The 19,039-nt window shown below is 42.8% G+C and overlaps 1 pseudogene; it reads left to right on the forward strand.

Annotated features, from left to right (window-relative positions):
• Positions 1–13,008: 13,008 nt before the first annotated feature.
• On the forward strand, positions 13,009–13,139 carry LOC136407440 (small nucleolar RNA SNORA81; annotated as a pseudogene).
• The last annotated feature ends 5,900 nt before the right edge of the window (positions 13,140–19,039 follow it).

The raw sequence follows: 19,039 nt of genomic DNA on the forward strand, positions 1-19,039 counted from the left end.
CCTGCACAATCCCCGCCAGCTCCAGCATCCAGTTCAATTAACTCCTGGTCACCTGTGCCCGGGCCGCACAGCCCATTGGAGTGCTGGGGGGAGAAGCAGGCCTCGGGCGTGTGCTTCCATCTGTTCCCACCAGGCTGGCTTTCAAGGCCCTGGAACTAAGTGGCATCCCTCATGGGTATCCCTGTCCTGTTATCCACATGATTTATGTGTATCTGACCACTGCACACCTCTGCCTTCTCAGGCTCCTGGCCTTACTCTCGGGTGGTATGGTCATGTCTCAGCTGGGTGTGGGGCTCAGAGGGACCTGAGTGAACAGAACCACTTGGCAGTGTCAGCTCGGTGCTCCCAGACTGTCTACACATGCCTGGCGTGAAGTAGCACTCAAATGGTGACTGACACACATACAGGCTGGCCAGAGGACCTTCCTGGGCCATTTAGGTCTCATCACAAGCATGTCCCTTTACTCAAAGCCAGACCTTTGAAGAGAAAGCTGCAGGTTATTCACACTAGAGCACAAAGCAGGAGGAGGACAGCTGTCACAGCCACATGTCGTCTTGATGACACTGGTGCGGCTGCTACTCAGAGATAAGCATGGTGGAAGGTCTGCATCCCTGGTCAGTTTACTTTGTCATGCAGAGTATTTATGAGCCATGGTTCTCCTCTGACTCCTTTTTTAAAAAACTCCATTGTGTGTGGGGCTGGGGGAGAGAGAAGGAGAAGGGAGGGGAAAGGAAGAGAGAGGAAGGGAGGGGAAGGTTAGGAATAAGACAAGAAGAGAAGAGAAAGGGAAGAGAGAGAAAAAATTAAGGTTGAGAGAATGAAATGAGAAAGAATCTTTAAAAATCCATTCCAACCAGGTGTGAAGAATCAAAGCTACCTCAGAGCCCACTGAGGGGGAGCTTCGCTTCTCCCTCTCTTTCCCCTTCCCTGCATGGTTGTTGGGAAATCTCACATTTTCAGAACCATGTTTCCCAAAGCAGAGCTTTGTTGAGGGTGAGGGAGAGTATCTGAATCATCAAAGCAGCTTTTTGAACTATTTGGAGCAATAGTTCTCAAAGCTAATTTGCCTAAAACACATATGGTCTGACTTTCGTAAGTCTTGGGCAAGACCCAGGAATGTGCATGTGTAATAAGTATTCTCAGGCAGTTTGGCTGTGGGAGGTCTAAAGCCTGCCTTCTGAAAAACATTCCCCATAGCAGTGCTGCTCAAACTTTCATGAGTACTCCTAAGAGTTTCGTCAATGTATGGGTTCTGATTCAGTAGGTCTGGTATAGGTGTCAGGTAGCCTACATCTCTAGCAACCTGTGTGCTGATGCTTCTAGTCAGAGAACCAGCTCAGAACCGCAGGGTTCTATAGAGTGAAGTCTTTTACCAGCACACCCAATTCCGGTGTTGTTTGAGAGAGAGGCAGGGAGAGAGAAACAGGAACATTGAGCTGCTCCTTTATGTGCCCTGACCAGGGTATCAAATTGGCGACCTCCAAACTCCAGGATGCTCCAACCAACTGAGCTATCCAGCCAGGGCTTTTTTAAATTGATTTTTAGAGAGACAGAAAGAGGAAGGGGAGCATTCATTTGTTGTTCCACTCAGTCATGTATCCTTTGTTTGCTTCTCATCAATGCCCTGACCAGGGATTGAACCTTATCATTTCGGGACGATGCTTTTAACCAACTGAGCTAACCGGCCAGGCCAATGCTTTGCTCTGCTTTAAGCTTCTTGAGTTATCAACGACCTAGGACACATACGACAGTAATTTTGTATAGTCTTCTCCCTGCTAAAGCGTTAAAATATTGTGTGATTACTTGAGTTTAGATAACGTTACACAACCAAACATAGAGAAATCTTGCTGGTCAGCTAAGAATTAGTCTAGCTTTGAAAGCCATATAAAGCGCCATAGAAAGTCTGTGGGGAGCAGGTGTTTTCCGGCCTTAGAGACAAAACTAAGTCAGGCTCCAGCTGCAAACATTCCCTCTTGGGAAAAAGACTTGTAAATTTAGTGACAGCAGAGCTCCAGAGCTCAGTTAGAGGGAACCTAACATGTTGCCCACTGTGTTAGCTGCTGACTTCTATGTGTTCCATGGGCCTGGGAGAAGGACGCTATCACTGTGCCTAGATGAGGTGACAGGAGAGGTGGCAGTTTGGCCTAGGATGATCAGGATTTCAGAAAGGCCATACACTGTCCCTTAGATTTGTTGGTATTGTTGGAGTTCTTCCTCCTTAAAATTTTTTTATTTCTTTAATTATGGTAAATAATACATAACAAAATTTACCACTTTAGTCATTTTTAAGTGGGCAGTTTAGGCTAACCTGTGGTGGTGCAGTGGATAGTACATCAACTTGGAGTGCTGAGGTCGCTGGTTCAAAACCCTGGACTTAACTGGTTAAGGCGCATACAGGAAGCAACTACAAGTTGATGCTTCCTGCTCCTCCCCCCTTTCTCTCTCTTTCTCTTTCTCTCCTCTCTCTAAAATGAATAAATAAAATCTTTTTAAAAAATTAAATGCTGGTATTGGAAAAGAAGAAAGATCTAAAATTCAGTAACCTAAGCTTCCACATTCAGAAACTAGAAAAAGCAGACCAAATTAAACCCAAAGTAAACAAAAAGAAGGAACTAATAAAGATAACAGAGAAAATTAGTACATATAAAATAGAAAAAGAAAAAATTAAAAAGATGACTTTTATGGTCAATAAAATTGATAAACATCTAAGCAAAATGATCTTGTAAAAAAGAGAAGACAAAAAATTATTACTATCGGGAATGAAAGACGAGACATCTCTAAAGATTTTACAGAATTATGAGAATAATAAAGAGGTAGGTATACAAACCTTTGCCAATAAAGTTGGTGTGGGGGAAATGGCTGTGTTAGGCTTGCTCACGGGTTTACCAGCTGCAAGATCTTGGCCTGATATTTGTGTCTGTCTCTCTGACAGCGCCACCTGTGTGTGGTCTGTGTAAGGGTGGGGGTGCTGCCCCTGGGTGGAGCGTCTCCCAGGTCGCTCTCCTGCCCCCGTGATGTGCGGGTTTTCCTTGCTCCCTTCCCTTTTCTGCGAATAGCAGATTTTCCTTATCAGTTCTTTCCCTTTTGTTGTTTCCTCGCTTGCCTGTCTTTATGAGCCTCCAAAAAATGGGCACTTTCTGGCTCCACAGTAACTCTACTGTCTCCTAAATTCAATGAAAACCTGCCGGCCTCGTCACCGGCATTACAGTTGGAAACTTAAATAAAATGAAGAGCTTCCATGAAAGACACAAATTATCAAAGCTTATTCAACAGGAAACAGATAACCTGAATATCCCTATATCAATTAAGAAATTGAATACATGACTAAAAAACTTTCCACAAAGAAAATTCCAGACCCAGAAAACTGACTTACTCAAATTCTTCCCTCTGGTTTTGTTTTCAGAAGCCTAAGTTTGAGAAGAGTGCTGGAGATCATGGACAGCTGCCATGGCTGGAGACTGGAAGGGAAAAAGAAATACTGAGCCAAGAATGACGTTTCCCCAGGCTGAGGGCATGAGAGAGTTGGGACTGCACCCCAGATCAAGGGGCATCTGGCCCCCAACTCTTAACAACTGGCAAGCAGGCAGCAGCCTTCACGAGACCTGTGGCTGTAAGCTACATCATGGCAGGCAGGACCAAAGGCTGCCCAGGCCAAGCCCTGGTTGCAAGTGAAGCCCAAATCTTCAGACAGTTGAAAAGCCCTTGTGGAGGGATTCAGTAGACCTCTCAGAGTGCCCTGTGTGGCCCAGTGGGCATACTCCTTATAAGTGTGAGGCTGTCTGAGGAGAATTTTCTTGTCCTGACTGATGTGCACCCATCTCAAAGCTATGGTTTTTAATCCCATATGGTTTGAATCCTGAGCCTAACTCAGCAATCCTACTTTCTGTTTTTCCTCAGAACCTTTTACCTCTACCATCAGGACTCTCCGCGGGTCTTCTGATTACTCAGCTAAAACATTTTTCTTGATCACAGAGAAATTGAATTTTCTCTCTCCTTGGACACACGGGCTTTTTTAATGTTTTCTCTTTTGTTCTATGTCTTCAATCTCTCTCTTTTCACTATTTTCTCTTGAATAAACATGCTCACATTTCTTAAATCCTAAGGAGGGGTAGGAATACGTTTTTCTTTTCATAGAAACCTTTTCTATTTCTTCAACTGCATTTACCCTGTCACCGCCTCCCATTGGAAACATTCATTGCGATTTTACACTTCTACAGCAGAACAGCTATTAAATTAGCCAGAATTACCTACACCCTACACCAGGTCCTTATGAAAGGAGAGAGGCCAGTTTGTAGGGAACTATGAACAAAGAATTGACAGATGCAATGCCATCCCCATCTTCCCTGCCTCTTCTACCCAGGTCCCCGCCCCAGTCCTAAAGCCCTACACTGTCATAATATGGGCACTCTTCACCTGGTGAAGAGTGGTGACAGTTGAGAATGTTAATGGCTCCTTTTGGTCCATGTCTTGACTGTTCTGAGCTCCCCAGTTCCTTGAAGAGGGGGATGCCTTGGCAAGAATTCTTTAAAAATGCTCCCACACCCAATTTGAGGTCATCTCTTCTAAAGCTATCAATTACATGAAACTGGCTTGTTTCCTCTTAAACTAAGTCAGAAGAAAAGGGGAAGTTATTATTGGCTTGATTTATCTTACTGGGTGATAGTTTGATAATAATCAGTAATCGTTAAGAATTAAAACATGCTTTTGGTCAAGTCTCACAGATCTCTACAAAGCTGCAAACCCTGCCCTGGTTTGGTCTGCTCAGCTGTCACATTGCAGAGCTACCTACTACTACTCTCCTGCCTCACTCGCCTTGGCCCCTAGCAATGTCTTCTCCGCATTGCTCCTGCCTAACTGGTTTTTCTAACATACAAATCGATTATTTTACTTCCCAGATCACAGTTACTCAATGGCCTCATGATACAACCAAAACTTTTTTTTTTTTTAATTTTATTTATTTATTCATTTTTAGAGAGAGAGAAGGGGGAAGGAGCAGGAAGCATCAACTCCTATATGTGCCTTGACCAGGCAAGCCCCGGGTTTCGAACCAGTGACCTCAGCATTCCAGGTCAACACTCCATCCACTGCACCACCACAGGCCAGGCACAACCAAAACTTTTGCAAGTGGCATACAAAGGTCCTCAGGGTTACCCCCATCTTCCTATTAAGACTCATTGTCCTCTGTTCCCTTTTATAAGTTCCATCCCTGGAGTGTAAAACTGCTTGTTGGTCCCTTCACTCATTCTACTTAATTGCTTTTCTGTAAAGACTTTCCCTGAGCCTTCCCAGCACACCTGGGGTGGAGGTGAGGGTTTCCCCTGTGTTTCTACAATACTTTTAAAATAGCTCTGTTAATGGCAGAGTTAGACCTCAGTATTTCAGTTTGGCTAAGAAAGAATTCCGAGCTAAGAACTCGAGTCAAAGGGAAAGTTTATTTAGAAAGTTACAGAGGCAGAAGAAATGAGCCAGCTGGGCTGCCTGGGCTCAGGAAACAAATAACTTCAATGATATGAATGTAATGAATTACAAAGAACTGATACAGCAGATGGGAAAAGGAAGCTCGCTAATAAATGCCATTGGAACAAGTCTACGGCTGAGTAGTATATGGTCAAAACTGTTTGACTCCTGTTGGGCAAATAAGTTTTAACAAATGTTTAAGTTTGCTCGCTTATATATAGTTTGCATTGGGCAGCGCCATGTGTATGTAGTCTATGAAAGGCTGTGGCAGAATGCAAATTGCGAATTATCTTCCTGCTTGGCAAGGGCCATTGTTTTGCTAATGTTTGCTGGAAGAGGGGTTTTTGGTTGCCCCAGCCAGTTTGTGCAGAGAGAGAAGAAGGCATGCAGGGGTGGGAGCTCCACTGAGGCTGGTTGAGGCCTTTGATTCTAGGAGGAACTGGAGAATGCGTCAGGGGCTTTGGGAGCTCTGAATGAGAGGGAAGCGATCTTCTCTGACTGTTTGCTTGTCCACAGGTGCGAGACTTTAATAATTGGAATTGTCCACCATTTTTTGGCTCCACTGTTTCTTTACCGCTTGCCCGAAATCAATGTGAACCTGCATGGCCACGACAGCGGTGGCCACTGGCCTTACAACTCCCCAAACTGCAAACTAGTCCAAGTGGGTTAAAAAAAACTACAGCATATAAAACCTATAAAGCACTAGATCATCCGGCTGGGAGAATAAAACAAACTTATAAATTAAGAAATGAAAGATATCAGTTTTCAGATGTTTGAATATTTTTTAAATGTATAAGTGCATAATGGAACATATTTTGTGCATGTCACAAGAAAAACAGCAGTCAAGAAACTACCTCTGTGCCCTGGTGTGTGGGTGGGGGGCTCAGTGGTAAAGCCCCTCCCATGCACCAGGTTCCAGATTTGACCCGGGGTCAGGGCAGGTACTAGAAGCAACAAATGAAGGCATGAGTAAATGGAACAACTAAGGGGAACAAGCAGTTAATGCTTCTCTCTCTCTCTCTCTCTCTCTCTCTCTCTCTCTCTCTCTCTCTCTCCCCCCTTCCACCTTTCTTTCTCACTCCCTCTCTATGGAAAAAAAATTTTTAAGAAAAAAAAAGAAGCTACACATGTGTTGGGCAAATGAGTTTGTAATATCTGTATTTTCTGGTTTTGCTCACTTTTATTGTGAAAAATGGCGCTGCCCATGTAAATGGCCTCTACCAGGTGATACTGTTAATTACCTTTCTGCTTGGGAAGGGGCTTGGTTATGCTAATGTGTGCTAGAGGAGGGCTTTTGAGTCAAAAAGTTTTAAAAGGTGAAGCTAGGAGGGCATTTTGGGAGAGGAGACCACATTGTTGCAGGCGAGAGTGGCCATGTGGTTGTAGAGGCAGGCAGCCAAAATGGAGGCATGCAGAGGGGACTGAGTGAGACTAGTGGGCCTTTGATTCTAGGAAAAAACCGTAAAGATTCTTCTGATTGTGAAACGGGAGGACATGTGAATGGGTTTTGGTGCCTGTGTGTATTTCTTGCCCACAGGTTGCGAGCAGGAACCGCCAGTTCCTGGCTCGTTGTTTCTAAGGTGACTGTAAAGCCAGAAGCCACGGCCAGGGCCACCATCATAGCAGCCTTCTGGCCTATGCAGGTTCGCATTGGATTCGGACAGTCGGTAAAGAAACAACAGAGCCACAAACTGGTGGGCCATAGTCTTTAATCCTAGCCTGCACCCGGCGGGCAAGTAAAAATACACACTGGGCTCCAAAACCCAGTCACATTCAGTGCTCACAAAGCCACTGACTTATCTGAGTTTCCTAGAATCAAAGGTTTCTAGCTCACCAGCCTTATTCCCCTCTGTTCCCCATCTCCTTCCTTCTCCCTGCACAAACTCTACACAAACTGGCATCTCACTCAGCACTCCACCATCTTGGCTGCTTCTCCTGGCCTCCTCCACGTGGCCTTTCTCTGCTCTCCTCTGCTCTCTCTTCTAATGATAATCTCAGAACCAAAAAGCACAAGCCCCCGTTCTACCCCTATTTTATAGTGTAGATTCAAAACCCTTAATCCAATATACAAAATAGGGAAGTCTCTAATACAAAGTCACTTTCTGAGGCATGATTGGATTGTACTGCCCCACATCAAAAAGGGTAGGAAAGGCTTAATCCCAAAACCAAGCCCCAGGCTACAAGGATTCTGCCTGCCTTTAGCCCACCCCAACACACATTAATATCACCTGGGCGACGGCCTCCTCGTGTCATCTTTAACAAAGTGAGCATAATACATTTTATCTGCCCAACAGTGACCAATCATCCTCCTTTAGGGAGGACAGTCTTTCTTTTGTAAGTTCTGTCCTCCCTTGAAAAGTGTCCTCCTACAAGTCCTCCTTTTTGATATTGGAAGACTAATCTGTAAATGTCCGTATTCAATTGATACAGAATCAATCCACTGCATGTGATGTGACGTGTCTGTATCTAAATGAGTACTTTCTTCTTACAATTATTATTAAACATTAATAAGCATAATTACAATATAAAATATTACAAATGTTTTTATTATGCATTTATTATATTATAGTGTATTATTGTTGCAATGAATAAAATGTTTCTTTTATTAACAATATTGTTTTCTTCAATTTATTTTTGTCCTTCTTTTCATTGTAAAAAAGTTGGTCACCTTATTCATTTCCATCTGTCCATTAAATGGGAACCTGCCCAAGCCAGGCAGCTATGATGGTGGCCATGGCTACTGGCTTCACAATGTGTAAGAAAACAAGTTATGCCAGTAAAAAACAGCTGTAGCGCTGCCGCTACAAGCTCAGGAAAATTGAAGATAATGGTTAGGTGGTCCACGGTGCCCTTAGTTAAAATGGCGACGAAGTTGCTTCATGGATTTGGACTCGATGCTAGGGAGGCTTCCTGCGTCGGACTGCATAGTGAGTTTGCAAAGGACTTCAAACTGCGGCGGTGGAGGTACACGTGGCCCCTTCTCTGCTGTGGGGTTTTGCTGCTGTACGTGGCCATGACCCTGGTAGGGTTCAGGTACTAGGGCGAGCTGGGACACACTGACCCCTGCCCGTCTGCTTCACAGGCAGGCCAATGCAGCAGGAGTGAGGGGCACAGAGCTGGGCAGGTGGGTCCTCCCAGGGTGGGTGGCCGCACTCACCTGGCGCGCTGGCGGGAGTAGAGGGCTTCTCCCGGGCACGTCTGTGTCCCTGTGAACCCGCGTGTGTGGGTCATCAGGTAGTAGGACCGGGCCACATGCTCCAGTCTCTTTGTCACTTCAGGGGGTGGGGAGTTCCAGGCTCCACGCAGTTTGGGATCCAGACTTGAAGGATGATTTGCGAAGCCAGACGGGGTGTAGGCCCCATCATGGCCTTTTATTATGTATCATGAATTATTTTTTCGTTCTTCTTACATTTAACACTTTATATCAAATTAGCTAATGATTATAAAGACCATTAAATTAAAACACCAGAATCAACCCCTGAAGTGCATCCTCAGGGCTTAACAACTGATTTCTAGGCACACACTTGACTCAAATCCCTGGAAAGCCGACTTCATCTGCACCAACTTCCCCTTGAAGGAATCCCGCAGGGTTCACTGCTGTGGGGAGATGCTGCTCCTCAAAGGTGTCTATCCTTCCTCGTGAACAAGGGGCTTCACATGTAACTCCCGTTTGTACACTCTCCTGTACGAATCCCAAGAGTATTCTCAACATCTGAATGCGCTCATTGCTGCTGAAAAGCAAAAATGGACTTCCTGTGGAACTGGGAGAAGACTTCAAGGTCAAAATCATCTTCTCCACTCTCCCAGGAATGAAAGGAACCCCAAAAGATCCCAAAGCCTCTCTTGTCCACATTCTGTCAAAATTTCAATTGCCTCCTGAGAACAGAGAAAGGAAATGGTTGCTGAGTGGTTGCCTTGGCCGCATGCTTGGAAACAGTCTTAGAAGGGTATACCCTTAGTCCTTGCAGGTGGAACAGAGAGGAATACAGCCATAACTGGAACCTGGTTTCATAAAACCTTTGACTGTTATTTCAGTCCTTTAGCAAGCAATGCGTTTAAGCTTTCCTGGATGGCTGCAATGGGGACTGCATACAGAATGGACCAATTTGTGGCTACTACTGAATCATCCCAGATCCCTTACTAATGTATGAGTTGAATGAAGTTTTTGAAATGTGTTTATTATAGATCTGTGTTTAAGTTATGATTTTACCTATTTTAGCAGAAGTTCAAAATGTCTGTTACACAAGTGCAGAGTCCCACAATGCAGCTCAGAGTGTGTACTGTACAGATAGCTGCAGAGAGCCGACATCTAGCCTGAGCTCCATCCTCAGGGCTGTCTGCCTTGTCCTGGGCCTGTGTTCCTTCAGAAGGGTACCCTGTTATTTACGCACAGGTGGCCCAAATGTGAAGAAGTGCTTGCATGGCTGCTGTTCTCTAACTCACACAAAGGCACGGATTGTCTAGCGGTAGCCCTAAATGTATGTGTCAAAATAAAAATATTTTCAAAGTATAAATCCCAGTGAAATTGGGCCTGCATGAAACCTAGTACAAACATTTTGTGGGTAATCTGAAAATATTTTCAGTCTCTAGAAGGAAATCTGCCAATATATAACAAGCTATGAAACTCACTGTAATTTAATTCAGTGATTCTATTTTTAGGGTATGTAGGCCAAGAAAATAGATGCTCACCCTTTCTCTTTCAAAAATAGATATGTGTTGATTTAAATGGGCTCCCTGGATGGCCATGGAGTAGATGAACATTCCAACCCCCACATCCCAGAACCAAAGTGAATTACAACTTAATTTTGAGAACAGCCATCTTGAATGACCAACTTTGGACTAAAGTAAGAGGATTCTACAGCCAAGGACCACCAAAGAACCCACACTGAGACTGGTAGGAAAGGCAGAGACATGGAAAGGGCTGCCCCGCTCCCAGGAGTGAGCAGTGGCCGAGAGGGACTCTTGTGGTGGGGAGGAGTGCCCAGTGAGTTGTGGGTTGTGTGTCCTCAGCCCCAGAACTGGAGTTTCAGCCTAGAGCCCTGGAGCCTGGAAGGGGCGAACGGACTGTATTTGGCTGATAAAGAAGCCTAGATACTGTTTGAGAGAAGGAGACAGAATTCTCAGACCCAGGCTCTATATTAAAGGGACTGCATGTCTCCATGCCCAGGGCTTCGGGAGTGGAGAGCACTGGGAGGACTGGAGTTGCCAGGGGAGAGTGTGGTCTCAAAGGAATGGGGAGACACTTTGAGGGATGGACACCCTAACCTCTGGGCTGAGTCATGCCCCAAATCTAAAGTAAACATTTTTCCTCAGAGCAGCAACTCCAGCAAAGGGAAGAAATTACCCCATCCACTGGAGGCTCCCTTGCCCCAGTTAGAAAAGAGGCACTTAGAGGCAGGCAGCACATTAGAGACACAGGTAGTGAGTGCTGGAGTCAGAGCTAACACCCCCCCCCCATGCTGCTGAGAGTGCTCACCAGGGGCGGGCAAGCTGGTGGCCGCGAGAGAGGCTGCAGAAGTCAGGGTGGTCCAAGCGAGTATGCGCTGGCCCACCTGCGAAGGCAGAAGTGGCGGTGGCCGCTGGACAGGTTGGGGCGAGCATGTGGGCCTGCCTGGGGTGCAAGGACGGTCCGAGTGGGCACATGCTGACCGGCCTGTGGAGGTGAGGGCCGCAGTGGCCACTGCAAAGGTCGGAGTGAGCTGGGAAACCCACCCGCCACTGAGCCCAGGAGACTGCAGAGGCAGTCTGAGCGCAGGCGCATGGGCTGGCCCATGGAGCCAGGTTCCACAGCAGCCACTGTGGAGGTCTGAGCTCGTGCACAGTCCCGCCCACCCTTGGAGGCAGAGGGGACCCAGAGGAGAGCAGAGGGGTCGGAGCAGCTGAGCGTGGGCCCACCTGAAGAGGCAGAAGCCACGGTGGCTGCTGAGGAAGTCTGGGCTCATGCGCAATCACGCCTGCAGCGTGGGCCCACCTCTGGCAGTGGCTGAAGCCCTGGTGGCAGCAGAAGTGGTCCTAACAGGTGCACATGGGCCCCCTGCAGTGGCAGAAACAGCGGCAAGCCACTGCGGAGGTTGAGCTCACACACAATCCAGCCCAGGCGTGAGTCTGCCTTTGGCAGTGGTTGGGGCCCAGGCGACCTCCAGGTCAGTCCAAGTGGGAGCCTGCGGGCCCAACCAGGATGGCAGAAGCCGCAGTGGTCATGGAGGCGGGCTAGCACTGGCAGTGCCCAAGCCCAAATACCCAAGGTGGCAACAGCAGCGGCAAGAGACTGGTGAACAGACCACACATTGGGAGAACAGAGGCCACACCCACTGGTCCCCTGAGACCACACCCTTCTGAGTGCTGAAAAAGAAGGAAAAAACCAAAATAAAATAAATAAAAAGTATGTATAAAATAACATCTGAGGATAAGGGGCAAGCTGCATCCAATACCATATCTAATCACTGAATTATACTACTGAGCCCAACAAGTAACCAGCAATAAGAGGCAACAGAAAGTGGATCTCAGGGCAACTTGAACTTTCAAAGGAACTTCCGCAGGCCAAGAGTAGATAAAAGCTAACCTAGGAGTGTAGCTGATATTTACAATGGCACCTGGGCCCAGCAGAGGCAGCCACAATATCTGGATCACCTCTAGCTCCAAAAAGGTAAATAAGAGCCAGTCATAGGTAGTGAACCCCACCAATCTGCACCAGGCTCTGGCCAGGGAGGTACAGGGCTGGCACATCCAGTGGCCAGATGTAGAGAGCACCAGTTCAGGGCCTAACAACCCTAGTTAGAGAGGTAGCTTAAGGAAGGGTCCCTCACACCTGACCCAGCTAAGACATAGAAAACGTTGACACAAATAGCAAAAAGAATAGGGATAGCAGATAAGCAGTCCATAGCAGATTACAAACAACAGCTGATACCAACCCAAGAAGACCTAGAAACAGCACAATTGAAAATTGGAGGCAGACAGTACCAACCCTAGACTCAGCTAGCTACACAAACAACACACCCAAAGGAAGAGTGTATACACAGAAGGGGAAGACAAAGAAATGCAATCCAAATGAATCAACAAGAGAAATCCCCAGAAAAAGAACTGAGTGAGATGGAAATAACTAAATTACCGGATGCAGAGTTTAAAATAATGATTGTTAGGATGCTCAAGGATCTTAGAGCAACAATGGATGTACATAATGAACACCTAAATAAAGAGATATCAAGTATCAAAAAGGACATTGAAATCATAAAAAGAACCAGACAGAAATGATGAACACAATATCAGAAACAAAGACTACACTAGAAGGAATTAAAAGCAGTCTGGATGAAGCAGAAGATTGAATCAGCAACTTAGAGGAAAAGATAAGCGAAAGCACAGAAGCAGAACAGCAAAAAGAAAAAAGGGTCAAAAAGTCTGAGAAAACTCTAAGAGAGCTCTGTGACAACATGAAGAGAAACACTATCCACATAATAGGGGTTCCTAAAGGAGAAGGAAAAAAACAAGGGATAGAGAACCTCTTCAAAGAAATTATAGCTGAAAATTTCCCTAAATTGATGCAGGAAAGAGTCACACAGGTTCAAGAAGCAGAGAGAATCCCATTTAAAAAGAACCCAAAAGTAAATGCACTAGATTGTAAAGACTGGGGTGGACCTCTTTCTTAATGTCCAGTATCCTTTGTCTTATGATTTGGTGCAATATGTTAAAACAAAAAATTAAAATTAAAAAAAACAAAACAAAGAGACCCACACCAAGACACATCATAATCAAAATACCAAAGCTAAGAGATAAAGAAAGAATATTAAAAGCTGCAAGAGAAAAACAGTTATTTACCTACAAAGGAACCCCCATAAGAATGACATTTGACTTCTCAACAGAAACACTTGAGGCCAGAGAGAATGGCAAACAATATTCAAAGTAATGCAGAACAAGAACCTACAACCAAAACTTCTTTATCCAGCAAGGCTATCATTTAAGATTGAAGGAGAAATAAAAAGGTTCCCAGACAATAAAAACCTCAAGGAATTCATCACAACCAAACCAATGCTGCAAGAAGTGTTAATGGGCCTGCTGTAGACAGAACAAAGCTGGGGGGAGGGGGACCCAGTAAAAGAAGAATGCAGATTTAAAGAAAAAAATGGCAATAAACAACTACATATCAATAATAACCTTAAATATAAATGGATTAAATGCTCCAATCAAAAGACATAGGTTAGCTGAATGGATAAGAAAACGGGACTCATACATATGCTATCTATAAGAAATCCACCTCAAAACAAAAGATACATATAGACTAAAAGTAAAAGGATAGAAAACAATATTTCATGCAAATGGTAATGAAAAAAAAGCTGGTGTAGCAATACTTATATCTGACAAAATAGACTTTAAAACAAAGACTATAGTAAAAGATAAAGAAGGTCACTACATAATGATAAAGGGAGCAATCTAACAGGAAGATATAATGATTATAAATATCTATGCACCTAAATATATAAAGCAGATTTTGATGGACATAAAGGGTGAGATCAATAGCAATACTATAATAGTAGGGGATTTTAACACCCCAATAACATCAATGGATAGATCCTCAAGAAAGAAAATTAACAAAAAAACAGCAGTCTTAAAGGACACACTAGATCAACTGGATTTAATAGAGATCTTCAGAACCTTTCACCCTAAAGCAGCAAAATATATATTCTTTTCAAGTGTTCATGGTACATTCTCTAGGCTAGACCACATGTTAGGACACAAAATGAGTCTCAATAATTTTAAGAAGATTGAAGTCATATCAAGCATCTTCTCTGATCACAATAGCATAAAACTAGAAATCCACTACAATAGAAAAACTGAAAAATATTCAAACACTTGGAGACTAAAGATCATGTTATTAAATAACAAATGGGTTAACAATGAGATCAAGGAAGAAATAAAAAATTACCTTGAAACAAATGAAAACAAACATAAAACAACTCAAAATTTATGGGACACAGCAATGGCAGTACTGAGAGGGAAGTTCATAGCATTACAGGCATACCATAAGAAGCAAAAAAAAGCTCAAATAAATAACTTAACCCTGCATCTAAAAGAACTAGAAAAATAACAGAAAGTAAAGCCCAGAGGAAGTACAAGGAAGGAAATAATAAAGATCAGAGCAGAAATAAATGACAAAGAGGCTAAAAATACAATACAGCAGATCAATGAAACCAAGAGCTGATTCTTTGAAAAAGTAAATAAGATTGATGAATCTTTAACCAGACTCACAAAAAAAAAAGAAAAAAAAAAAAAAAGAGAGAGAGAGGACTCAAATAAATAAAATTAGAAATGAGAGTGGAGAAGTAATAACTGACACAGCAGAAATATAAAGGATTGTAAGAAAATACTATGAAGATCTGTATGCCAAAAAATTACACAACCTAGATCAGCGGTTCTCAACCTGTGGGTCGCAATACACAGGTTGAGAACTGCTGACCTTGATGAAATGGAAAAATTCTTTGTGTTGTCATATTCAGGGTCTCATGAAGAGGAGCTGCAAAGGAATGAGGCAGCAACAATACTGCAAGTGAAGGACCCCAATCTCTCCTGGATTGAGGTGCCTTGGAGAGATCAGCTATCCAATTTATTAAGCAGAAACATGACATCAAGCATGAGAAACTAACAAGCAGAATACAGTATACAATTTTATTATTTAGTATTGCAAAACTGATTAGATTTCTCTTGCCTTTTCTAAGACATAACACTACACCATCTGCTGTCTGATTCCTGACCTGCAGAAAGCTCCAGCAGGGCCAAGCATCGCGTCCTTGAGCCTTCTCTGGATGCAACTGCCTTTAGTCATGTATGCTTGGTCTCAACCTTCACTTCCTCAGGATGGGAACAGAAAGTCACTCGGTGCTTTGGCTTTTCTCCAACATCTCCTCCCTTTTTCTTAACTCATTCAGCAACATTATGATGTACAAGGAGGCTCGTCCTGCAGGATGACACAAGTCACTTCTGCACTTTCTCCAGACTAAGCAAATACAAAAACATAAAACAGCAATGACAATTAATGCACTTTTATAAAAGCTAATAATTGCAAATGTTTAACAGGGTTTAGTTCAGATAATCCATCAGCAATACTGCTTAATAAAGGTGTACTAGAAAGCAATTTCAGTTTTTCTCTGAAAGTGTCATATGTATCTTTTTTAGAGCCTCATCTATTAAATACATTTCAGGCAAGTTTTGCTATTGTCTATGCATCTGAACAGGGATCCAGACTCCTGTTCTGGCTTTAAGTATATACACAGAATCAACAGATTGGTTATATTTAATAGAGGAATTGAGACATGTATAAAAAGAACAATTCATACATGTAATGAGATTAATTGATTTATTCCAGAACACAGGACCAATTGTGAACATATAAGGTAGACGTACATAAGTCTGAGTGGTCCACCCTTGTAATATATATAGAATAAGGGTGACATGACCCATTTTGTATAGTAGATAACCAACCCTGTGATTTTATGTTTAAGTAATGATCTCCTGCACCTATACAAATGGGTAATCCATCTGAGCCCATAGTATAATTTGAGGTAATCTGTCCTTCTTCAAGCCTTAAGAGTCCACGGCTATCAAATGGTCCTGAAAGCCAAACAGAATTATTAACATAAACAGAAAAAAGGGGTGTCTTTCCAATATACAGGCCTATTTAAAGGAAAATTAGTAATATACATCCAGTAAGAATAGTTAGTTCTGCTTACTGTTACATACACAGCAACCAGCGTTGCCAGAAACAGAGTCAAGGATGTTTTTGGAGTCTTAGTCCCAATTAAAACATCTTTTGCCTCCTGAATAAGTTTCTTTAGTCGCCTCCAAGTAGGCGGTTCAGCTTTTAGTGTTGCAGTTGTCTTCACCTTCACTTCTCTGATAACCTTTGGCTCTAGGCTTAGTCTCTCTATTTCTTCTTCTGGCGGGTCAAAGATGTTAAATCTCCCTCTCTTCCACTTCTGACTCATGCCGAGGCTTCAAATTTTTGGAAGGTATCCACTGTCTCCCATATCTGTAGAGATAAGAGCAAATCCTCACCCCCCTATTTTGCCCACATTGCTGTTGTAAATCAGCAAACTGTCCCTATCCAAAAAGCTCATCTTGTGTAATATTAACAGGAGGGTTAGCATTAGCATTCCAATTAACTTGATTACGAGCCTGATCCTCCCACCAAGTTATAAATTGTAAATATTATTCTCTTGAAAGAACAGTCTGAGCTAACATCTCCCAATAACAGAAGGAGGAGGCAGAGACCAATTATCTTGGTCAGTTTTGAAAGGGTTAATACTATGTCAAACCTCCGCATCAGAAACTTTAGACTGTAATTCAAAAAGTCACTCTTTTTGCAGGATGTGGCCTAACAAGAAGCCAACTGCCTAAAGCAGCTTGAGACAAATTCTTGAAATGACTTTTTAGGGCCCTACTTAGTTTTGCTTAATTACTTTTTTTCACACATATGAGCACATCTTTACACACAAACAAGACAATTTTCAGCACAGAAAAAGAAGTATAACACATAACTTTGATTAATCCTAATACTTGAATTACTATATGACTTCTAACTACAAATATATCTTACAATGCACTAACCAAATTATCAAGTCTTAAGGATCCACATTCCGTTCAATTTAAATTTGAACAAGAGATCTTTACAAGTTCCAATTTTAAAGCAAAAAATGTAGGGATGAAACTATTTTTTTAATATAAGAGCTGGCATTTCCAATTTCTGCATGCAAGAATTTAATTCAGGCCTTAAAAATAACATTTTAGACAACATCAAACAAAAACTAAACAGAACCTAGAATCAGACAAACCAAACCAACCAGAGAGAAACCTAGGATTTCAGAACACAATCAGACTAGAAAAATGCCTGCCTGATCTTAGGGTATTTTCTGACAGATACTAAGGATGGATGGGACTAATCAAAATCTCTCCGAAAAAAAAACTTGTGACTACTGAGAGATTCTGTAATCAGATCCATCAGGAGTCTTCCGTCTAAATTTCCAGGCAAAGAATAAGAAAGAAACAAAATGATAGTTCAGAGGATTGTATCTAAAACATTAAAGAAAAGCAGACCATAACAGAAAAAGCTGTAACTTTCCTAATACCTGAGTTTCCTACCCATTCTCAACTTCTATAGCTGCTGCAACTAACTGGCAGTTCAGGTTGACCATGCTGAGACCTCTCCTCCACCCCTATTCCAGCTGAGTGGCAAACTAAGTTAATAAATTCTGATAACCCACTACCATTGGACCAGCCTTTTAAAGGAATGATTTCTCCACTCTGATGAGCTCTCTGGGGAAACTTCATTACTAATCTCCACTGTCATTGATTTAGTAAATTTTTTCCTGTGGGGATAAACCAATAACAATGCCTTCTAACTAAATACCATAGTTCATCTAAAGTTTTTCTTTTAACTTTGACTTTGGAACAATGTAACAATCTCTTAAGCAACTGCGAATAAGCATAGGCTTCATAGTCACTTGATGGGGAATTCCCCATTGCTCCACTATCCCAGAGTAGGGACTTACCTGTCAGCACAAATCCCTCTGGTTCCTTTGGTCTGAAAATCGAAAGCTGTCTCGAAAACTTATTTCCTCCTCACATCTCCTGTTCAGGTGCCATTTGTTGTTGTATTCAGGGTCTCATGAAGAGGAGCTGCAAAAGAATGAGGCAGCAACAATACTGCAAGTGGAGGACCCTAATCTCTCCTAGATTGAAGTGCCTTGGAAAGATCAGCTATCCAATTCATTAAGCAGAAACATGACATCATGCATGAGAAACTAACAAGCAGAATACAGTATACAATTTTATTATTTAGTTTTGCAAAACTGATTAGATCTCTCTTGCCCTTTTGGAGACATAACACCACACCATCTGCTGTCTGATTCCTGACCTGCAGAAAGCTCCAGCAGGGCCAAGCATCACATTCTTGAGCCTTCTCTGGATGCAACTGCATTTAGTCATGTATGCTTGGTCTTAACCTTCACTTCCTCAGGATGGGAACAGAAAGTCATCTGTGCTTTGGCTTTCCTCCAACACCCTGAAACATATAATCTTTCAAAAATCAATCTGGAAGAATCAGAAAACCTAAACAGACCAATTAGAATAAATGAGATTGAAACAGTTACCAACAAACAGAAGTCCTGGCCAGATGGCTTCATAGGCAAATTCTACCAAATATTCAAAGAAGAACTAACTCCTATCCTTCTCAAGCTATTTCAAAAAATTCAAGAGAGAAGACTTCCAAGCTCCTTTTATGAGGCGAGCATAATCCTCATTCTAAAACCAGGCAAAGACAACACAAAGAAAGAAAACTATAGGCCAATATCTCTGATGAAGTTAGATGCTAAAATTCTCAATAAAATATTAGCAAACCGGATCCAGCAATACATGAAAAATATCATACATCATGATCAAGTGAGATTTATTCTGGGGAGGCAAGGCTGGTACAATATTAGCAAATCAATCAATGTGATTCATCACATAAACAAAAGAAAGGAGAAAAGCCACATGATAATATCAATAGATGCAGAAAAAGCATTTGATAAAATCCAGCACCCATTCATGATCAAAA

This window comes from Saccopteryx leptura, chromosome 5, assembly GCF_036850995.1.
Source record: "Saccopteryx leptura isolate mSacLep1 chromosome 5, mSacLep1_pri_phased_curated, whole genome shotgun sequence".
Lineage (NCBI taxonomy): Eukaryota > Metazoa > Chordata > Mammalia > Chiroptera > Emballonuridae > Saccopteryx > Saccopteryx leptura.